The sequence below is a fragment of the Schistocerca nitens genome, chromosome 4, assembly GCF_023898315.1.
Source record: "Schistocerca nitens isolate TAMUIC-IGC-003100 chromosome 4, iqSchNite1.1, whole genome shotgun sequence".
NCBI classification, from domain to species: Eukaryota; Metazoa; Arthropoda; class Insecta; order Orthoptera; family Acrididae; genus Schistocerca; species Schistocerca nitens.
Genome location: NC_064617.1, coordinates 978,688,813 through 978,710,242, shown reverse-complemented (window position 1 = coordinate 978,710,242; position 21,430 = coordinate 978,688,813).

The window sequence follows — 21,430 nt, the reverse complement described above, 5'->3', positions numbered from 1 at the left end:
CTAGAGTTGCTTTTACGTTGCACGATCGTCGCATCAGAAGGCGCGGTGGAGAAAGATTGCCACCTATTGCATTCTGTCGACGTGTCTACCGAACCTAACCGATCTCATTCACGAGAGGTCGGTAACGCGGCTATTTCGGCAGGAATTGCGGTTTTCCAGCGGTTGTAACGGAGCGGTGCCGTAATTTCACCGCCCGCGCAGTTCTGCGTGCATAACACCTGTTGTTCGCTTGCCAGGTGTCACAATTCGCAACCTGCAAGTCTGTTTCTTTTTCCTGTACTTAGGTTGGCGAATCGTACGCCGTCAAGGAAATAATACCTAAATGAGTTTAACATCGCAGCGCGTCAGCATTCGTTGGTTAATATATTAAAAAACTAGAAACCCGCCTCGATTGCGAAAAAAGCACCTAGTGTTAACCTAGGTTTCGGCGTAGATAACTACAGCTTCTTCAGAACAATAAAACCCACAAGTGCCTAAGAAGACATTGTTCTGAAGAAGGTGTAGTTATCTACGCCGAAACCTAGGTTAACACTAGGTGCTTTTTTCGCAATCGAGGCGGGTTTCTAGTTTTTGTGATATACCTAAATAAGTTTCTACAACGTGATATTCACGGTAGCTCGCAGTCGGAAGTGGATCTTAAGACGAGTGAGTTCGGAGTCTACGTACGAGAGTTGAGTAACCGCGGAAAATATGAGAGGGGAGGTACTGTTCTTGGTCCATTGCTGTTTTTCAATAAAACCCACAAGTGCCTAAGAAGACCTTGTTCTGAAGAAGGTGTAGTTATCTACGCCGAAACCTACGTTAACACTAGGTGCTTTTTTCGCAATCGAGGTGGGTTTCTAGTTTTTTGATATACCTAAATAAGTTTCTACAACGTGATATTCACGGTAGCTCGCAGTCGGAAGTGGATCTCAAGATGAATGAGTTCGGAGTCTACGTACCAGAGTTGAGTAACCGCGGAAAATATGAGAGGGGAGGTACTGTTCTTGGTCCATTGCTGTTTTTCACGTGTATTCATAACTTGCATTAAGCATGGTAAGGTGACTGAAAACTATAAAAAGCAGACGTGTTGCCTGCGAGTTAGCTATCGAAAGTGATTTATTTCGAAACAGTTAAAAAGAGTCCACATACGATCTCGTACAGCAATCCATAATTCAAATTCAGATTTCTTGGTCAAACTAAACAGCGGAATTTTTTCTGCTGTGAATATTATTACCCTCCATCGCACACAGGAAGGCGACATGCGTAGATGAGCTACAGTTTTGCCAAGACGTTTCTGCTTCGCTTGTTTCTTTTGTCTTCCATACATAGTGGGTCGTATGCACAGTATTTGTCTCAAGGTACGGGCCACATGTTGCCAAGATTGTGCCGACTACGCTGCAGAAGTTTCACTGCACAGCCGTTACACATCCTCGATACAGTTCAGATCTCTCCCCACACGATTTCCATATTTTTGGAGCCCTGAAGGAAGATATTCGTGGCCGTCGCTTTGTTTGGGACGAAGAGGCGCAGGACTGGGTACAGCCATGGTTCCTTATGAAAAGAGCCGGCCGCGGTGGTCTAGCGGTTCTAGGCGCTCAGTCAGGAACCGCGCGACTGCTACGGTCGCAGGTTCGAATCCTGCCTCGGGCATGGATGTGTGTGATGTCCTTAGGTTAGTTAGGTTTAAGTAGTTCTAAGTTCTCGGGGACTTATGACCACAGATGTTGAGTCCCATAGTGCTCAGAGCCATTTGAACCATTTGAAAAGAAGTGCAAACATGTTTCCGTGAAGACACTGACCGTCTTCTCTCACAGTGGGATAAGTGCATTAGCGGTTATGGCGATTACTTTTGAAATAATAAACAGTTTATTTGATTTGATCCATTATAAATGGTTTCTGAAAGCCTGCGACTGTAGATACAATAGGTTTGTTTATAAATAAATAAATCTTCTGCTACCAGTCACGATTTTTCTTTATTTTACTATTTGCACGACGCGTTTCGAGAAATAATTCTCATTTTCAAGTGCGTTTTTTTTTATGTGTGTTAAGCCATTTCTTTTGATGTTGTCAGTGTGTGTGAGTCTGCTTCATTTTGTTGACTTTTACTGTAATACATAAGAAACGCGATTTTTAGTTGGGTATCAATTCTTTCTGTGAGGTTAGTGGCTAAAGTTTGAGAACAATTTGTACTTACAGTTTTCTAATGGTCCATTTGTGTAGAGTCTCACACACACTTAACATCACACACAACTTGTACACTTTACACATCGAAAATATCTTATATAAACAAAACTGTTACAGAGATCTTCTTACAGGTAGTTCACAGAGATGTTTCGATAATATACTTAAATAAAAATAGTAAAACATATAAATAAGCACAATTGTAAAATCAAACTGTTAAGATAAATAACCTCTGTACAAAAGCATATCATAATCTGTGGAAGACCTATAATGTTATCTCTGTGAACTACCTGTAAGAAGATCTCTGTAACAGTTTTGTTTATATAAGATATTTTCGATGTGTAAAGTGTACAAGTTGTGTGTGATGTTAAGTGTGTGTGAGACTCTACACAAATGGACCATTAGAAAACTGTAAGTACAAATTGTTCTCAAACTTTAGCCACTAACCTCACAGAAAGATTTGATACCCAACTAAAAATCGCGTTTCTTATGTATTACAGTAAAAGTCAACAAAATGAAGCAGACTCACACACACTGACAACATCAAAAGAAATGGCTTAACACACATCAAAAAAAAAAACGCACTTGAAAATGAGAATTATTTCTCGAAACGCGTCGTGCAAATAGTAAAATAAAGAAAAATCGTGACTGGTAGCAGAAGATTTATTTATTTATAAACAAACCTAATAAACAGTTTAGTTGTTTTGCTCATCTCACTGCCTGTTATAGATTTAGTATGCTTTGGCGTGTACTTGTGAACTGTCCCGCTAGTGCCACGTCAGACCGGTAGGTGAGCCGAGCTTTCCCGCGACGGCTGCGGCCTTCTAGAAGCTCATCAGGGACAGAAGTTTACCGAGCGAGTGAGACACAACTCTCGTCCGAGCCGCACTGGCCGGAAAATCGTCGTCGTCTGGAGGCGGGCGCGCGCGCGTTGCCATGCTGGCAGCGGCGCGGTGCTGCTGTCCCGCAGGTGGAAACCCTGTGACGTGGCCGCTACCTGGACCGGCGAGGTTCAAGGTCAGCGGCGCTCCCTGGGGACCTCGTGGCCACAGGTGCCCGTGGGCAGCCGCATCCGCAGCCGCCATACTCCGAACACAGGTGCTGCACCCCGCCCCGTAGTCTGCGGCGATTGTAGGCCCCGAGCTCGTCCAGACGGCGTTGCCACGTCTTTGGCGGCCAGTCCGAATGTCGTCGGAGCCGTGCCTAACCTGCAGCTAGCGTGACTCAATTGGCGCAGCCTCGTAGGGGAACGAAAGGCAGTTCGCAAGGTCCATTGACAGATAGAAATCCAACAACTGCTGCTACCGTCAGATCTTCTATACGTGGAATCCACGTCACACCGTTACCATAAGGCGACTGTGGGGAGATCCAAGACGTCAGCTATATCTACTTTGTTCTTCGTTGATCCATTATGGATCGTGGGACGACGGCTGGCATGAACTTTTTGATGCAATAATTTACCAACAGCCGTATGTATTGTAGAAATTTATTTTATTTTATGAACTTCTATGTGCTACCAGTTTCGGCACTACATTGATGCCATCTTCAGGCCCCACTCGTCATAGTCGTAAAACCGCTATACACGGAAGGAGCCGTATAACAGGATCCGTGAATCAAATCGTCCTGCAACAGGTATTGGTGGCCGGGCGACACAGACTCGAGGCTGTTGGTAAATTATTGCATCAAGAAACATCTACTTTGGGTGCCCTAGATGGAGAAGAGAGTCAGGCTGGCTACTTACCGAAGTTAATCCACACGATTCGAGAACTTTCCTACTCATCTGGACAACCAAGAACATAGATATTCACCATTAGGTTTTAATGTTGTAGGGAAGTTCTTGTAGCTAGCCGGCGCCATGTAGAGGCATTGACTCGTGTGTGCGTGCATGTGTGTGTGTGTGTGTGTGTGTGTGTGTGTGTGTACGATAGCTCGTAAAAAAGAAATAAGTCCAAAACTAGCAAGTTTCTCTGTTTTTGTGTGTGCCTATCGACGTGTCTTCTTTAATCATACAGTATTTACATCATTAAGTTTTTCTACTCTTGCGTTCGCTGTGATTACGTAAGTGCAGGCACTGTGTTGTGGCGGAGTTTGATCGGTGTAATGTACAAATGAACTTGTGCAAGATGTGTGTAGCGTCGTTAGTGTGTGCTTCACAGCAACTGAGGAGAATACAGATTAAAAGAAAAAAAAGGATTTGTGAAACCTAGATTTCCAGATGGCAAATATACTAGTACACGATAACGTACGGAGTGTTCTGCAAGACCCTGTAATGTAAAATTAAGATTGGAACAAAGAAAACCCGTTGAGGATGGCACAAGGATGCTGAAACATGTTTGGGTCTAAATGTGAAATGTCTTGCATGACAAGCAGACCTTATATCCAGTAATGGACAGACATTTATAAACTGCATGTTGAATTCGTGTTAAAGGTAAGCATTAAAATGTAACCGCTCCGTTTTTGTGTTTGTGCGTGTGTGTGTGTGTGTTTTTTTTATCTGGACGTATTAAAAACTTGCGCCGGACGATGTGGCCGAGCGGTTCTAGGCGCTTCAGTCTGGAACCGAGCGACCGTTCCGGTCGCAGGTTCGAATCCTGCCCCGGGCATGGATGTGTGTGATGTCGTTAGGTTAGTTAGGTTTAAGTAGTTCTAAGTTCTAGGAGATTGATGACCTCAGATGTTAAGTCCCATTGTGCTCAGAGCCATTTGAACCAATAAAAACTTGCCGGTGAATGTAAGAGGCATTTCTCAATGAAATTTATTCTTAAAATTTCTCAGAAATTGTAGAAAAGACGGATTGATGCTTCAGCAGATAACCAGCGTTTAAGTTTGGACTGGATGTATTGCTGTATCCAGAGGCCAATAACTTCCTCATTAAAGTTTAAAAACCTCCGAAGCGAAGTGGACGACGCTTAGACAAGTAATTTAATGTAAGGCAGTTGGGACCGCAAATTTCGGGGAAAACCACAATAGTAAGATTTAATTGGTTTATTTGTTACAAAATAACTTTTGCTCGTGCCAGTCATAATTTTTCTTTCTTTATTTTCCGCACTAAGCTTTTCGGGAAGTAATTCTCATTGCCATGAGCATTTTTCGTGTACTGTGGGATTTTCGGGCGTCACTTTGCTGGATAATTTGGCTGACTTTACTGTAACGTAAACACGCGCAGTTTGTTAACTCCTGTAGACAATTGGGAATTTCGAAACACCCTTTACTTATGAATTTCCACCTACACTCTGCAAACCAGTGTAAAGTACGTGGCACAGGACTCTTCCCATTGCAGAAGTTATCAGGGCATCTTCGCGTCCCATTCGCGTATGCAGTGCAAGAAGAATGCGGTTGAATTAGTCCAGTCTGATCTTGTGACCCTGCGGAAGCGACGTGTAGCAGGTTTTCGTACATTCCTAGAATCGTCACCGCTCGCTTCTTGAAACTTTGCAAGTACGCTTCCGCGGGATAGCTTGCGTTTATCTTCTGCTTTCTACCATTTCAGTTTCTTGAGCTTCTTGGTGAAAGAAACCTGCGACCATTCTTACTGTCCTTCTTTGTATGCGTTCCATGTCCACTGTTAGTCCTATTTGGTATGGGTCTCAAACAATATTCTAAGATGGGTCACACAAGTGTTATGTAAGCAATCTCTTTTGTAGATTCATTACTTTTCCCAAATCTGCCACCTGCTATACCTACGGCTGAGCCTTTGCATTCTTTTCGTTTCACATCCCTACAAATTGCTGCAGTCAGGATTTTGGATGAGCTGTTGATTCTGGTTGTGACTCAGTGACATCACAGTCGTATGAGACTACGTCTGATCGTTTTATTTCTTATTGTCCTCTTACATACATGTTTCTACATACAAGAGCAATAAGATTTCCGTGAATAAAAGTTACTTGCAAATTACCTATAGGACAACATACACAGTCAATTACAAAATTGTCCTTATTAACATAAACGTCTACAAAATAACGCATCAGGTCACTAATCGCAAACATATCGCCTCCGAATGCCACGTACAGACTCACCTCGATAGTGGGAATAATTTCCCCAAATGCGTCGTGCGGGAAATAAAGAAAAAAGCTGGACGGCAGCAGCAAGTGTTGTTTTGTAACAAACAAAAATATTGTTTTTACAGTAGCAGGTTTTCATGGTGGGTAAAAACAAATATGCAGCATGTTATTTGATTTTACCGGTTGGAGTTGGCGTCAGTTAACGGAATAAATGTTTGCCTCCAGTGACAAAGCATGGTGCTCACAAAGTACGAAGTTTCTTGATTCCTGAAGACTTAGGTTAATACATCTGAGGTCATCAGTCCCCTAGAACTTAGTACTTAAACCTAACTAACCTAAGGACATCACACACATCCATGCCCGAGGCAGGATTCGAACCAGCGACCGTAATAGCAACGCGGTTCCGGGCTGAAGCGCCTAGAACCGCTTGGCCACAGCGGCCGGCTCTTAATTTTATTTATGGGAAGCAGTGTTCAGTTTCTCTCCAGTTTTTATTTGGATTAATGTAGTTACTTAAGTTCACTACATTTTTTAACACTGAAGCTGTCCTTTGCAGGATACCAATTTCTTTAGTCACTGTACTTTCTTGAAAGCTTAATGACGCCTAATTAAGACGCTCATCATCCACCTCCATGCAACCGACACACACGTACTGACGATGTAAATGCATCTGTATTACGTCAACTGAAGGTAGACAAAACTTTGTTGGCATAAATAAACCTAAAAAAAATGTGACCGGTTCCTGTATTTCTGCAAGTAATTAATCCTTAGGTCTTTAAAGACACTATGTGTCGGTTTGTTTGTTCCTGTTACATATGCAAAGGTTAGCTACATGTCGATATCTCTTTAGCACTGAAGTAACTTTCCTGCTGTGGAATCTACGTGCAGGTTTTCAAAGCAATGACCCAGATATATATGTAGTTTTTAGTTTTAGGCTGCGCTTATTAACGCTGTTTGCCTGTCTTTGTTTTGGTGCAACAATTATTATGACTTTTCCCATATTCTTCCATAATTTAATGAATAGACTATAACAGGCATTTCGTACACACTATTTATGTAATTTTAAAAGTGTGATGGCAACAATCGAAATTTGAAAATAGTCACGTGTCTTAAGTATCAAAGTTGAACATCCTGTGACGAAAGATAACTAGCTTTTGAAAGAGTTCTGTTTGTGTAACTCAGCGCGCTTTTCGTTGCGTTTAGACGACAAGCTCGTATTGCTAAACAACTTCGTGATGTAATCCCTACACATTTGCTAAAAGGCTTTCATTGCACGTCTTTCTCGATGACACCGATCTAATGTACAGCGTAAGCTTTGTTCAGTGATGCATAATTCTGTCATTGTCGTCTAAAATCGCAGTTTGATATTGTGATTCTTGATGGAAATAAAGTTGTTTCGAAACAGATCACTTTCGATCGCTGTCCCCCTCTCAGAGGAAATATGACTGCTTTTTTTAGTTTTTAGTGCTGGATCGTGTTTGCTGCAGATTATTAGCTAAGAAATGCGATGGACTAAGAACAGTATCTAGCACATTCCCCTCAAATTTTTTTTCGTATAATAAACTCCAGAACACAGAATTCGAGCAAATGTTTGCTTTACGTAAGACCTGAAAGAAGTCCTGAGTGGATACTGTCTCGTATTTTACAACCTCTTTTCTGATCTGGCTCTTCCTATTTTGTGCGCTATGTATTTCTCTCATAAAATTATTCTAAAATTGAAGCGTAGTTGTAGGATTAGCATTATGGGATCACATTTTCACATGAACATTTCTGCAGAAGTCCTTGCAGGATGCTTAAAAATACCGAAACATACACGTTAAGTGTTTTTTGTAACCGGACGCATTTCTGCTTGAGTAGCAGTACTCCGTCAGTCATTAACATTTTACTTGTCCATTCAGATAAATTTGTATTGTCATTCGATTTTCTGTCTCGTTATAACTAGAAAGTATTTTACTTTATAATCAGTCTACTGTTGTCAGTTTTACAATCAAGGTTTGCCATATTTTAACTGGAACGTTTTTGTTTCAAATTATCCTTGTTCATGACAGTGGCAGTTGAATAGATTGTCTGGACGTCGTGGTAACTGTTCCGCTTACAAATTACCTTGTTACCGAGAACTAGGTCACTAGATGTAGTTCATACGAAACGAGATGTCTTACGTGCCTACATAATAGACGTCGAACTGTAGTTGCCTAGTTGTCTTCTGTTGATCCCACGTTCAAAATAGTTCACAGCATTAATATGTAACAAAACTTTCACGTCCTCTGACACGCAGAGCTGTTGGATTATAAGGACTTTGTGGCTGAAGGAAATCAATTGGATGGATGTAACTCAGCACTTGTGACGAATATAATATCCATCGTTCGATCTTATAGAGATCGTCTTGTCAACACCACTTCTGCAGTATTTTAAACCTTCAATTTTAACCAGACTTGCAAACCTGACACAAGTTGGTTGTTTGGTTTACATGTTCCATAGATCAAGTGAACGATTTTTTTGCCGAAATGATCGCGGGACGAATCAATTTACAGGATATAATATACATGATTAATTTTATCATTAACGAACGTATTATTTTTCTCTCCTACTCATGCAACTACACTTAAAATTAATCTATTTGTTTACCGGGTACCAGTTCTTAAATAAAAATTTGTCTATGGAATACCAATTGTACAAAAGAAATGACTTTAGGTTAGATTTTAAACTTGTTTTGCTACCTGTCAGATTATGCTGTTGGGTAAATGACCAAAAAGTTGTTGATAAATTTTTAATTCCTTTCCGAGCCACTAACAGCTTGAATAATTGATAATAAAGGTCATTCTTTCTCGCGTTGCAGGTACGGACATGACTATTCTTATAAATTTTTGGTGGATTATTTATGACTTTATTTCTGACTGATGAGTTACCCCAAGAAAACCCGTAAGATATTATTCAGTGGGAATGTGCAGATTACGCCAGCAGGTTGATTCGTTTGAATCCAAGACCCGCAATTAAACGAAGAGCAAAGGAGATGAACTCAATTATTCGAGCAGAACAGTCTTATGAATTCTTCCAGAAGAAGTTTTCGTCAATATGTGCACCATGGGCGTCGATAGAAATTCTTCCAGGGGAGGACAAGACTCTAAATTTGCCATTTTTGCTATAAACGAGTTAGTCAGCTTACAGACGTGTCGTGCCACGAGAATCAAATTTCATAGGTGGCACGAAAACTTACAATATCCCAGAGAATTAATGGTTATTCACTCAGTTCTGTAAGTGTATGATAATTCTGTAATTAATAAAAGCTTCGTAGTCCAGGTTTCAGAGAGACAACAGCCCTCTCTGGCCTCCCCCGCCTCTCAACTCCCCCCCCCCCCCCCCCACTCCACCCCACCACACCCCCAGCCCTCCCGGCTGTGGACATCTATGATGTAAACTCTAAAATAGGGAGCATTCTACACTGTTTACTGACTCCTGTTCATGTGCTACATCAATTAAAACGAAAAGAGAAAGAAGCAGAAGTGGGAGAAGATGGTACTGTTTGCTGTACTGTTTGACATAGGGAAACCGACTTTACATGTGGATTTTTAATGGAAATGCTACGAGGTTGATTGGAGGAAGTGCTGCAGACTGCTCTTAAATGCAACGGACATCGAATTGCTCGCACAGTGCACAGTAGCGGACGCCATACGTAGGAGGACAGTAATATGCGAATGTTTTCATTTTGTGGATGGGCACAGCTAGAATGCTAAATAAACAAGACTTTGCGTTCCGATTGTGATGAGATGACAAATGTTTGTCCTCTGACGTGAAGTACTGGGGTGCATGCGCGCTGAGAATCCGATGAAGCAAAATGGCGTGTGGCAGTCCTGTAACTTGTCTGACCGCAGACAACCTGACTGATTGTAGGAAGAGCTGAAATGGTGAAATAGACGGCAGTCATGCTTATTTATAGCCATCCAATGTTGTCATACTCTTGCCATGTTGCATTACATCGAATGACATGCATACATTTTGAGTCATACTGGAACAGGAGATAGTGGGTTCAAATGGCTCTGAGCACTATGCGACTTAACTTCTGAGGTCATCAGTCCCCTAGACGTAGAGCTACTTAAACCTAACTAACCTAAGGACATCACACACACCCATGCCCGAGCCAGGATTCGAACCTGCGACCGTAGCGGTCGCGCGGTTCCAGACAGTAGCGCCTAGAACCGCTCGGCCACATCGGCCGGCGATATAGTGGGTCCACAACCGATTATACTGGGATTGGGAACCATTGATCGGAAATCCATATTTATTATGTAATGGATATAGACAGCGATACCGCATGACAACAACGTAGATATGGTAATTGTTCAAAGCGACGAAAGCCAATTTCAGTGCATGCATTGCAATGGCGCATGCAGTTCTGCCGCACTCTCTCAAAGATCCTGGCGGTCTGTTGCTCAAGGGAGCAGACAGTGGGTGGTAAACAGCGTACGCCCTGACCACCAGACATACGGTACACAACTTAGCTCACACCATGTGTGTGTCATGTGATGACCACATGCATCGCACTGGCGTATTAACTTCTGCCGCATGCACGTCCCCATCCTTGGTGTCAGTTGTCTGTTGCATCAGACAGCTTTTGAAGTGTCCGTGGTCAAGTGCGGTACTGTGTACAATGCATGACGCATAGATGGAACGTCTCGAGTGTTAGCAGACGCCGGCCGGTGTGGCCGAGCGGTTCTAGGCGCTTCAGTCTGGAACCGCGTGACTACTACGGTCGCAGCCGGCCGATGTGGCCGAGCGGTTGTAGGCGCTTCAGTCAGGAACCGCGCAACCGCTACGGTCGCAGGTTCGAATTCTGCGTCTGGCATGGATGTGTGTGATGTCCTTAGGTTAGTTAGGTTTAAGTAGTTATAAGTTCTAGGGGACTGATGACCACAGATGTTAAGTCCCATAGTGCTCAGAGCCACTTCAACCATTTTTTTGTTAGCAGGCATGCATTCGACGTCCAGTGCGGCAGGATGTAGTGCCCCTAAAGTAGCACGGATGTACAGACAACGGTTCCTCAGCAGGCGTCATCCTAATTGGAAGAAATTTATCTCCGTGGATACCAGTTTAGGAGAGACGGAGTCGTTGGAGGCAGAGAAAGCCAGTCAAGGTTCCCGCCAAACACATGTCCAAACATCAGACATTGAAGAGATGGTGTTGGATCGTACCCAGCAGTAAGCACCCCTCAGCTGGCCCGCGAAGCGCACACTTTTGAGGCTACAGTGTAGACAGTACTGGTGGAGCAGGTGTTCATCCCTGCCACAAAGAACGTGTGCAAGCACTCGGTCCGACGGACTTTAGGCCCAGCGTTCACTTCTTATCAGTGGATTATCCACCACAGTGCCGTAGTGCCGAACTTCGTACAGTTGGTATTGATCACGGATGAGGCCTCATTCATCGCCGGCCAGAGTGGCCGAGCAGTTCTAGGCGCTACAGTCTGGAACCGCGCGACCGCTACGGTCGCAGGTTCGAATCCTGCCTCGGGCATGGATGTGTGTGATGTCCTTACGTTAGTTAGGTTTAAGTAGTTCTAAATTCTATGGGGCTGATGACCTCAGAAGTTAAGTCCCATAGTGCTCAGAGCCATCTGAACCTCATTCATCCGTAATGGTGTTTTCAACAGCCGCAACAACCAACCATGTCTGCAGTGAGGACAACCCTCATGCCACCCACATCGGTGACCACCAGCATCTATTCTTTGTCGATGTATGGGTTGGCATTGTCCAAAATCACCTAATAGGACCTCATTTGCTGCCTCCCCGTTTGACTGGTCCACGTTAACTGGTCTTCCCGCGAAATGTGCTGCCACAGTTCTTGGCCACTGTATCCCTCGTTCCAGAATGAGATTTTCACTGTGCAGCGGAGTGTGCGCTGATATGAAACTTCCTGGCATATTAAAACTGTGTGCCGGACCGAGACTCGAACTCGGGATCTTTGCCTTTCGCGGGCAAGTGCTCTACCAACTGAGCTACCCAAGCACGACTCACGCCCTGTCCTCACAGCTGGCAGTATCTCGTCTCCTACCTTCCAAACTCTACAGAAGCTCTCCAGCAAACGTTGAAGAACTAGCACTCCTGAAAGAAAGAATATTGCGGAGACAGGAGAGCTTCTGTAAAGTTTGGAAGGTAGGAGACGAGCTACTGGCAGAAGTAAAGCTGTGAGAACGGGGCGTGAGTCGTGCTTGGGTAGCTCAGTTGGTAGAGCACTTGCCCGCGAAAGGCAAAGGTCCCGAGTTCGAGTCTCGGTCCGGCACACAGTTTTAATCTGCCAGAAAGTTTCGTATCCTTCGATCTCCGTGAAAGGATGTAGTTTCAACCTAATGGTGCACCAGCCCACTTCGATGTTAATGTCGGCGAGCATCTAAACAACACGAACCCCCGTTGGATTGGAAGGGTAGGTCCTGTCCCGTGGGCAGCACGATTCTCGGACCTGAAGCCTTTGGACCTTTTCCTCTCAGGCTAAATCAAGTCGTTTGTGTATGAAACCCCCGTAGAAATGGATGAAGACCTGCTTGCAAGTGTCCAAGCTGCTTGTCTCCTGGTAGAACAGACACCAGGGATCTTTGAGAGTTTGCGGCAGAACTTCATGCGCTGTTGCCATGCATGCGTTGAGACTGGCGATCGTCAACAATTACTATGAGCTACGTTATTGCAATGCGATGTACGCTGTGTACGTCCATAACACGATAAATGTGCATTTCCGTCCATTGATTCCCTATCTGAATATAGTCTGTTGTGCACCCACGATCAGATGTTTCGATCTGACGCAAAAGGTTTCAGACAAGCTGTATGTAAGTTGATACGAGGATCACTCCAAAAGAAATGCACGCATTTTTTTTTAAATCCATCTTTTATTCTACATTTTTCAAAGTTTTACAGTGTGTAGATACATCCTTTGGGAACAATATTTTCATTTCTCCACATAATTTCTATCCCTCTCAAGTGCCTTACGCCATCTTGGAACCAGCGCCTGTATACCCGCACGGTAAAATTCTGGGCCAACCTGTTGGAGCCACTGTTTGGCAGCGTGCACAAGAGAGTCATCATCTTCAGACCTTGTTCCACGAAGAGAGTATTTCAGTTTCCCAAAGAGATGATAGTCACATGGAGCCATTCTAGTACTGTTTCAAAAGTTCGCTGCATACCGTTTCTCTTGTTTCTTTGTGAGCCACTGTCAACATCCTGGGAATCCACCTGGCACAAACCTTTTTTGACGCCAACACTTTCAGTATTCTGCAAACACTTCCTTCCCCTATCCCAGCGTAGCGTGACAATTCGTTCATTGTGGTGCGTCTGTTAGCAGTCACCAATTCGTTAACTCTCTGCACATTGTCTGGAGTGTGTGCAGTACGAGGCCTGCCGCTGCGAGGACAATCCTCAATATTGTCGTGCCCGCTTTCATCACGTAACCTGCTTGCCCACCGACTAACTGTACTGCGATCGACAGCAGCATCTCCATACACCTTTTTCAACCTCTTGTGGATGTTTCCCACTGTCTCGTTTTCACAGCACAGGAATTCTGTGACAGCACGTTGCTTCTGACGAAGGTCAAGTGTAGCAGCCATCTTGAAGACATGTTGTGACGGCGCCACTCACGGGAACAGGTTGAACTAAGTTTGAAAACAAGCAGGAAGGATGTATCTACACACTGTAAAACTTTCGCACATGCAGAATGAAAACTGTATTTTTACCAAAATAGTGTGCATTTCTTTTGGAGTGACCCTGGTTTAGTTTATGTCGCACAACTGTACGATTCGAAAACCATAAATTAGAGACAATGGGAGGGCCATTTCAGTCAACAGATTAACCGAAAGAATTCCGCAAAACACGTCAAAAGCGCTATCAAATATCGTCTGTGCTTCCCTGAATACGAAGCGCGGGATTCGTTTATTTTCCAGGGCCGGACGTCGTTACCTTCGGTCCGTTTCCGCAATTAGGGCAATTACCGCGCGTTGCAGAATGAAGCCTGCACCGGAAGCGGGCCATCCTGTTGCATGGAAGCGCCAGCTGTTTCAGTAATTTATTCAGACTTCATCGCAGCCCGCCGAGAGCAGCGAATTTTATAGCCCGAACGAGATAAAAACGTACTTTGCGCGGTGTCCGCGTGTGCCGGGGATTTTAAACGCTGAATACAGCTGCTGATTTTTCGGAGCGTCGGTCGCTGCCGCGAAACACAGTAAGCGAACGCCACCTACACTCGGCGTAACTAATCGCATGTGCTGTTTTACGTGTGCGGTCGGGCAGTTCTACACTCCTGGAAATTGAAATAAGAACACCGTGAATTCATTGTCCCAGGAAGGGGAAACTTTATTGACACATTCCTGGGGTCATATACATCACATGATCACACTGACAGAACCACAGGCACATAGACACAGGCAACAGAGCATGCACAATGTCGGCACTAGTACAGTGTATATCCACCTTTCGCAGCAATGCAGGCTGCTATTCTCCCATGGAGACGATCGTAGAGATGCTGGATGTAGTCCTGTGGAACGGCTTGCCATGCCATTTCCACCTGGCGCCTCAGTTGGACCAGCGTTCGTGCTGGACGTGCAGACCGCGTGAGACGACGCTTCATCCAGTCCCAAACATGCTCAATGGGGGACAGATCCGGAGATCTTGCTGGCCAGGGTAGTTGACTTACACCTTCTAGAGCACGTTGGGTGGCACGGGATACATGCGGACGTGCATTGTCCTGTTGGAACAGCAAGTTCCCTTGCCGGTCTAGGAATGGTAGAACGATGGGTTCGATGACGGTTTGGATGTACCGTGCACTATTCAGTGTCCCCTCGACGATCACCAGTGGTGTACGGCCAGTGTAGGAGATCGCTCCCCACACCATGATGCCGGGTGTTGGCCCTGTGTGCCTCGGTCGTATGCAGTCCTGATTGTGGCGCTCACCTGCACGGCGCCAAACACGCATACGACCATCATTGGCACCAAAGCAGAAGCGACTCTCATCGCTGAAGACGACACGTCTCCATTCGTCCCTCCATTCACGCCTGTCGCGACACCATTGGGGGCGGGCTGCACGATGTTGGGGCGTGAGTGGAAGACGGCCTAACGGTGTGCGGGACCGTAGCCCAGCTTCATGGAGATGGTTGCGAATGGTCCTCGCCGATACCCCAGGAGCAACAGTGTCCCTAATTTGCTGGGAAGTGGCGGTGCGGTCCCCTACGGCACTGCGTAGGATCCTACGGTCTTGGCGTGCATCCGTGCGTCACTGCGGTCCGGTCCCAGGTCGACGGGCACGTGCACCTTCCGCCGACCACTGGCGACAACATCGATGTACTGTGGAGACCTCACGCCCCACGTGTTGAGCAATTCGGCGGTACGTCCACCCGGCCTCCCGCATGCCCACTATACGCCCTCGCTCAAAGTCCGTCAACTGCACATACGGTTCACGTCCACGCTGTCGCGGCATGCTACCAGTGTTAAAGACTGCGATGGAGCTCCGTATGCCACGGCAAACTGGCTGACACTGACGGCGGCGGTGCACAAATGCTGCGCAGCTAGCGCCATTCGACGGCCAACACCGCGGTTCCTGGTGTGTCCGCTGTGCCGTGCGTGTGATCATTGCTTGTACAGCCCTCTCGCAGTGTCCGGAGCAAGTATGGTGGGTCTGACACACCGGTGTCAATGTGTTCTTTTTTCCATTTCCAGGAGTGTATTTGCCGCGTCGCTGCCTCGGAATAAACACAGCGGCAGCCGTAATAATACTGTAACAAAGTCCATATTTGTCCGTAATGTGGCAAATTACAGAATATTAAAAAAACAACGCCCGTCCTATTAAAAAGCGGAGGACGCGGAGAGAGTGCAATCAGAGAGAAACTGTACATATCCTGAATGAGTGCAGCAACATAAATTAGACCTTGCGAAAGTCCCTGTGTCAGGGTTTCAAGAGGCACAAAGAAGTTCATTTTGAAATACATACATCTACCTGCTCATATACTCCGCAAGTCTACCCTATTTCATTAGCGTACTGAGCGATGGTACAATGACTGTGTGTATGCTCTATATAACATCTAATGCGTTTCTATTTATGAGAATTTGAACTGGAAATAACATTTTCTTGGACTCTTTAAAAGAACCCTGTTCAGTCACATTTTCACTTCGAATCACTGCAAACATCAGTGGTGAGAAAATCATTAAGTCAAGGTATTTTGCTTATTTCCATTCAATTACAGGGAGCGAATGGCTATTTACAAATTGTACAGAAACCATGACCAAGGCAGGACTCGAACCTCCGACGGCGGGGGGAAGGGGGGGGGGAGGAGCCGCGCGAACCGTGGCAAGGCGCCTGAGACCGCACGACTACCCCGCGCGGCACAGAAACCGGACGGCAGTAATAAGGGATAAGGGTCGAGAAGTCACGAAAGGGAAGCAGTGGTTGAGAAGGGAGTGAGACAGGGTTGTAGCCTATCCCCAATGTTATTCAATTTGTACACTGCGCAAGCAGTAAGGGAAACCAAAGGAAAATTTGGAGTAGGAATTAAAGTTCGGGGTGAAGAAATAATAACTTTGCCGATGACATTGTAATTCTGTCAGAGACAGCACACGACTGAGAGGAGCAGTTGAACGGAATGGACAGTGTCTTCAAAGGAGAATATAACGTGAACATCAACAAAAGCGAAACAAGGGTAATGACGTGTGGTCTAATTAAATCAGTTGTTGCTGAGGGAATAAAGTTGTTAACATCGAATATAGATTTAAGTGTTAGAAAATCTTTTCTGAAAATTTTTATATGGAGTGTGGCCACGTATGGAAGTGAAACATGGACGATCAACAGTTTAGACAAGAAGAGGATAGGAGGTTTTAAATGTGGTGCTACAGAAGAATGCTGTTGGGCAGACCACATAACTAATGAGGAGGTATTGAATAGAATTGGGGAGAAGAGGAATTTGTGGCACAACTTGACAAGAAGAAGGGATCGGTTGGTAGGACATGTCCTGAGGCATCAAGGGATCACCAGTTTAGTGTTGGGGGCAAGCGTGGGGGTAAAAGCCGTAGAGGGAAACGAAGAGAGAATACATTAAGCAAATTCAGAAAGACGTAGGGTGCAATAGTTATTCGGGAACTGCATCAAACCAGTCTTCGGACTGAAGACCACAACAACGACAGTGTCAAAAAAAAGAAAAAAAAAGGCTCTAACCACTATGGGACTTGACAGCTGAGGTCTTCAGTCTCCTAAACTTAGAGTTAAACCTAACGACATCGCACACATCCATGCCGAGGCAGGATTAGAACCTGCGACCGTAGCAGTAGAGCGGTTCCGGGCCGAGGCGCCTAGAACCGCTCGTCCACCGCGGCCGGCACGACAGTGTCCTATGGAATAATGTTCTTGTGTAATTTTACTTTAAGGAAGAAAGTTTTCATTGCTCAAAAGCGTGATGTAAAGGTAATATGAGATGCTGATCCGCAGGTCGTCTTATACACATCTGTTTAAGGAGTTAGCCATTTTGAGTACTTCACATTATATATATTGCGTCAAGAAGGATGCTGTAAAATACGTGCTACATTTAAAAATGAAAAAAAAAATCATGCTCATAATTACAATACGACACGAGAAAATGAGACTCATTACTTCACATTAAGATTCACTTTAGTCCAAAAAGAGATGCTCTGTGCTCCCACCGAAATTTTTGATCACCTACAGCAGTAAGAGTAAATTTGAAAAAGAACACTGAAACAATTTCCCCCAGTACAACTCCTTCTGTTGCTTAGAAGCACTTTTATTTATGTAATGTGTAAAGGTGGAGGTAACTAATTTACGTCTGTTAAAAAATACCGTGTAAATTATTAGCATGTAGCCATATTTACGTACAAACGTATAATGTGAACGGAAAATTAGTCGTTCACATCGTTACGATTAATCGTACAAATGATCCTTGCGTCACGTACGCGTCCTAATCACACTCACCTTACTATCACAATCCCTATTTGGAATGGATACGAGAATGTATGTCTGGAGCATAGCATTGTATGGAAGTGAATCATGGGGGAAAACCGGAAAAGAAAGAATCGAAGCGATTGAGATGAAGTGCTGTATGAGGGTGTAGAGTATTAGATGGACTGATAACAAATGATGGGGTTCTCGTCAGAATCGGCAAGGAGAGACATAACATTGACGACAAGAATAAGGAATGCGATGATATGATTGTGTTACATCAGGGAATAAGTTCCACAGTTCTAGAGGGAGCTACAAGGGGTAAAAACGTTGGAGAAAAGCACAGATTACAGTATACGTTGACTGCAAGTGCTACTCTTAGATGAAGTGGCTGGCACACGAGAGAACGTCGTGGCGGGCCGCATGAAACCAGTCAGAAGATTAATGCCTTGGTTTGACAATGGTAAACTTGAAAAATCAGAGGACAAATTATATGGACCATGAAGACGTAAGCAATGGCCGGAACTTGCTGAGGCGTACGGAATATACAATTTGCACTTTACAGGAAACTTCATTGAAATTAACCGTGTCATAAGGACGAACGAATTATTTTGAAAGTCAAGGAAAATTTCTTAGATGAATATGCCTTTACAGTCTCACTCGTACTACATGAAATTATACAGTGAAGCGCCAAAGAAACTGGTATAGGCATGCGTATTCAAATACAGAGGTATGTAAACAAGCCGAATACGGCGCTGCTGTTGACAACGCCTATAGAGGGTGTTACAAAAAGGTACGGCCAAACTTTCAGGAAACATTCCTCAGACACAAAGAAAGAAAATATGTTATGTGGATATGTGTCCGGAAACGCTTACTTTCCATGTTAGAGCTCATTTTATTACTTCTCTTCAAATCACATTAATCATGCAATGGAAACACACAGCAACAGAACGTACCAGCGTGACTTCAAACACTTTGTTGCAAGAAATGTTCAGAATGTCCTCCGTTAGCGAGGATAGATGCATCCATCCACCCTCCGTCGCACGGATTCCCTGATGCGCTGATGCAGCCCTGGAGAATGGCGTATCACAGCCGTCCACAATACGAGCATGAAGAGTCTCTACATTTGGTACCGGGGTTGCGTAGACAAGAGCTTTCAAATGCCCCCATAAATTAAAGTCAAAAGGTCACCGGATCTGTTGTTGAGAAGCGTACGAACACTTCGACTGAAATGTGCAGGAGCTCAAAAAAATGGCTCTGAGCACTATGGGACTTAACAGCTATGGTCATCAGTCCCCTAGAACTTAGAACTACTTAAACCTAACTAACCTAAGGACATCACACAACACCCAGTCATCACGAGGCAGAGAAAATCCCTGACCCCGTCGGGAATCGAAAAAGCGAGAACGCTACCGCACGACCACGACTGCTGGAGCTCCATTGTGCATGAACCACATGTTGTGTCGTACTTGTAAAGGCACATGTTCTAGCAGCACAGGTAGAGTATCCCGTATGAAATCATGATAATGTGCTCCATTGAGCGTAGGTGGACGAAACTAAAATGAGCTCTAACATGGAAATTAAGCGTTTCCGGACACATGTCCACATAACATCTTTTCTTTATTTGTGTGTGAGGAATGTTTCCTGAAAGTTTGGTTGTACCTTTTTGTAACACCCTGTATAAGACAAGTGTCAGCTACTGCTGCTACAATGGCAGGTTATCAATATTTAAGTGGGTTTGAACGTGTTGTTGTTGTAGTCGGCGCTCGAGCGATGGGATATAGCATTTCCGAGGTAGCGACGAAGTGGGGATTTTCCAGTACGACCATTTCACGAGTGTACGGTGAATTCAGGAATCCGGTAAAACAACAAAAGATCCTGCAAGAACGGGACCAACGACGACTGAGAGGGAGACCAAGAGATGAATACACTAAGCAGATTCAGAAGGACGTAGGTTGCGGTAGGTACTGGGAGATGAAGAAGCTTGCACAGGATAGAGTAGCATGGAGAGCTGCATCAAACCAGTCTCAGGACTGAAGACCACAACAACAACAACAACAACAAAATGTCATGACTCTTGCCACCAGAATGTAAATCGGGGACCCCTTTCAAAAGAACCAGACTGGCAGCTGCGTCCAGCTGTTTAGGTACGTCACGGAGTTTTGAACCGGTAACCTTCAGATCGCGAGTCCACTGCCTTCCCACTGCGCCCCCTGGCTCGGTCCCGTGCTAGAGTCGGGCAGTGCCGCGGCTTCAGAGTGGAGGTTGGTACACGGCTAGCTGGACGCCCTGGACAAGCCGGCGGCGAGTTTCACCTGCGAGTGCAGCGTGGCGGGCCGGTTCAACGACCGCCGCGGCAGCTGCCTGCAGCGCCGCAGGTACACGTGGCGCTACAAGGCGACTGCTGAGACTCACCGTACCAGCTGTGCTGCCAACATAAGGCCAATTTTTATTTCATTAAAGAATTTTTATCTACAGAATGAGATTTGCAGCGGAGTGTGCGCTGATGTGAAACTACCTGGCAGATTAAAACTGTGTGCCGGACCGAGACTCGAACTCGGGACCTTTGCCAGTTGGTAGAGCACTTGCCCGCGAAAGGCAAAGGTCCCGAGTTCCAGCCTCGGTCCGGCACACATTTTAATCTGCCAGGTAGTTTCATATCAGCGCACACTCCGCTGCACAGTGAAAATCTCATTCTGGAAACATCCCCCAGGCTGTGGCTAAGCCATCTCTCCGCAATATCCTTTCTTTCAGGAGTGCTAGTTCTGCAAGGTTCGCAGGAGAGCTTCTGTTAAGTTCGGAAGGTAGGAGACGAGGTACTGGCGGAAGTAAAGCTGTGAGTACCGGCCGTGAGTCGTGCTTGGGTAGCTCAGTTGTTAGACCACTTGCCCGCGAAAGGCAAAGGTCCCGAGTTCGAGTCTTGGTTGGGCACACAGTTTTAATCTGCCAGGAAGTTTCAGTTTTTATCTGTTCGCCCATATCAGTCCGTCCCAACCTGCGAGATTAACTCTCCAAAGCACCCGCAAGTGGAATGACCAAATAAGACAAATTGTAGGAAAAGTAGATCCGAGATTGAGATTCATAGGAGGAATCTTAAGGAAATGTAAATCATCACACGAACGAAGTGGCTATCAAGGCATTTGTTCGAGCGATTCTTCAGTATTGTTCATCAATCCGGGACCCTTAATAGGTAGCACTGGTAGAAGAGATAGAGAAGATCCAAAGAAGAGCGGCACGATTTGTCACGGAATCGGTTGGTCGCCGCGAGATGATTACAGAAACGCTTATGAAACTTGTAACGGTTCTTTATTTACGTGACTATTACGGCACTCCAACCCCAGTTCTCGATACCAGTAATA